This window comes from Apium graveolens, chromosome 6, assembly GCF_009905375.1.
Source record: "Apium graveolens cultivar Ventura chromosome 6, ASM990537v1, whole genome shotgun sequence".
In the NCBI taxonomy this organism is placed as follows: domain Eukaryota; kingdom Viridiplantae; phylum Streptophyta; class Magnoliopsida; order Apiales; family Apiaceae; genus Apium; species Apium graveolens.
In genome coordinates, this window is record NC_133652.1 from 73748883 (window position 1) to 73752042 (window position 3160).

Consider the following 3160-nt stretch of genomic DNA (forward strand, 5'->3'; position numbering starts at 1 on the left):
AGTTTGAGATGGTTGAGAGGGAATTTGTTGAGAAGAATTCACAGCCTGTAGCTTGGCCAAGATAGCAAACTGTTCTTTCTTTTGTTTAGACTTCTTTGTATCTAGAGCAGCTTGCCTCTTTTCCTGCTTCAATCTGGCTTTTTCATCTTCCTTTTCATGAGCAAATTGTGGATGTCCAGCTACCACACAAATTTCCTTCCCATTTCTAAATATCTTTGCAATTCTCTTTCTTGAGGCTGAATCAACTGGATCTTTGTATAGGAGAATGGATCTTGACAGAAGCTTCTTTTCATCAGGCTTGGGTGTCTCATACACAGAATCCATAGGGTTCTTCAAAGATAACTTTGGATAGTTTGCCCTTGGTTTAAGAATTATCTCAGCCTTTGTAGTCTTGATGCAGGAAGATTGTCCTTTCTCCAGATAGTTCATGCTCATCTCATTCACATTGATTGGCTTGACATGAGAGTGATGGATGGCTGACTGATCTGGTTCCTTGACTAATTGAAACTTTTTCTGTATTTCCTCATCAATCTTTTTCCAGTTGATCAGAGTCAACTTTCCTTTATCAGCATCTTTCAAATTTGCTGCTGCTGCATTTATAAGATCTATACCATCTGCAACTGGTGGCTTGGAGATAGTAATTGAAGGTACAATTACTTTGATGATTTGAACTAGAAGTTTCTCCCGCTCAGTTGGTCCTTTCTCCCCCTTACTTGATTCTCTCTCCCCCTTTTTGTTATCATCAAGTGGAGGAGTTAGGCCTTGTGCTTTAGCCAGTTGCATAAGAAGATTTGTCTGAGTTTGTTGATTTTGAAGAAGTAGAGCCACTGAATTCTCAATAACCTGAACTCTGTTCTCCAGCTTGGCTATCTTCTTGTCAAAATCTGATTCTCTCCTTAATCTTAGTAATAGATCATGCATGGTACCATATGGCATTATTGAATCCAGCTTCTCAGAGTTATATGTCTTTAAGTCAGCTATATCCTTTTTCAATTCATCCACACTGAGATTCTGTCTTGAGTGTTGGATCTTCATTAAATGTAAAGAGTCTAGGTGAGCTTGAAGAACAGCCTTGGTACCAGCATCTGAAGCTTCCTGAAGGGCCTGCTGAATAGCTATCACTTGTTTTACCAAAGACACCTCAAATTGCCCTGGTGTAAATTCCTTTGCCCATGCCCATTCAGGTAAACTTAAAGCAGAACTTGGGCCTTCAGCTCCCCCTAAGTTCATGCTTCCATCCAAAGAACCAGAGTCATCATCATCAGAATTTACTCCAAATTCTTCAGATGGCTCTCCAGCTTGAGGAGGCATTCTGTTCACAGCAGCTTTATCTCTTTGAAGAGATTCTGTGGTGTGCACCAAATTCAAAGTCTGCTCTGCCTCCACATTGCCCTGAGCAGCCAATAGTTGATAGGCTGAAACAGGGTGAGTAAAAGTGTCAGCATCCAAGGAAATGTTATCAATTACAGCTTTGTAATGTTGCTGAAATTGTCTTTCCTTTTCAGCATCATCCACAATCATTGACTCACTAGCAATGGCTGGTTCCATCCTTATTTCTCCAATACCTGCCTTTCTCTCATATTCTCTCTTTTGTTGCATCAGGGTTTCACCCTGCTCCCCACCCTCACACCCTCACCTTTACCTACTAAGGTGGGACTCCTCTCACTCACTTTTGCCAATCCTGAATGAATGGATTGCTGAGATTCACTCTTTTCCTCTCCTTTTGCCTGGGAGCAACCCAGCCTCTCACTCAATGCACTCTCCTCTCTCAGTCCTAAGAGTGATTGTATTACCACTAAGTCTTCTGCACTTGAAATTATTAAAGTTTGAAGTTGTGCAGAGACACTCGACGGATAAGTGATATCCGCCGGGTGAGTGGTAAAGCTATCCGACGGATAACTGCTGTTAAGCTTATCCGTCGGGATACAATCACTAGTCGACGGATGAGCAATATCCATCGAGAGAGTAGAAATGAATGAGGTGGGAAGAGAAACTATTGTTGACTCTGTGTTGATTGAAGTTATTTGAGGCACAGAGGTCACAATAGAATCAGAAAGAATTGGCAAGTGAGCCAACAAATCATCTAAAAGATGATGCTCACTTGCACTAGATTTTGGCTTCCCCAACAGAGTTAAAGAAGGGGGATCAGGAATTGAAGTGTTTATCATGTCCACTTCCAGTGAGTTAGTTGGTGAGTATTGTGTTTCTGTGGCTTCTATTATGAGAGATTTTGGCTGTGACTCCACATTTATTGAAGCCACATCAATCTGAATTTGAGAAGGTGCGAGGACTGTGTCTTTAGCACCAGTTTGCACTAAGTGTGTGCCCTGTGCATCCCCAGTTGTTTTGGATTTCTTCTTTCTAGTGTAAGTTTGGTGTGAGCTTGTGTCCCTAACCCTCTTGGCCTGTGCTCTTGGATGAGAGCTTTGTTCAATAGCCACATCCTTTTGGGATGATGCAGCTAGAAGTGAGCTTTTGTCCTTTTTAAGCACTGCAGTTTGTTGAGAAACTGCAGTGTGGCTAGGCTGGGATTCACTCAACTCTCCAACCTTATCCTTGGGGTTTCTTTGATGTTCACCCCTTCCCTCACCTATCTTACCCTCCTTCACACTCCCCTCTTTGGCTTTGGTAGATTTTTCAACTGGTACCTTTTGAGAGATACCAGAGGGGTTTTCTTTGATTTGGATTTGGAAATTACAGTTGTTTTGGCAGCTTTGGTAGGCAACTGTTTGGTCATTGCCACAGTTGTCATAGCCATGCCTGAAGTCAAAGAAATAGAAGAGATTGGAATGGTTGAGGGTATAGATGAACTTACCTCACTTACCTGAGGTGTCAGCATTACAGGAAAATAGAACATTGGCACATCCCTGTGATGGTTGGCTCTGTTCAAGTCTGCAATGATTCTTCTCTCTTGAACCCAACAAGCTAATTTGTTGTTTGGGTTCTCAAGTTCAATCTCTTGACAAAGATGGTTAGCCAAAAGCATAAAAAATCTAGCATAGTAAATATTCTTTCCTCTTTTGGCTAAGTCACCTAGTTTAAAACCTAACTCATATACAACAAGGTCACTGAAATTGTAATATTTGTCTGTAACTAGCATGTATAGCATGTTAAGCATGGAAATGTTCACAGAATCAAAATTACTGATTTTTCCAGAAAA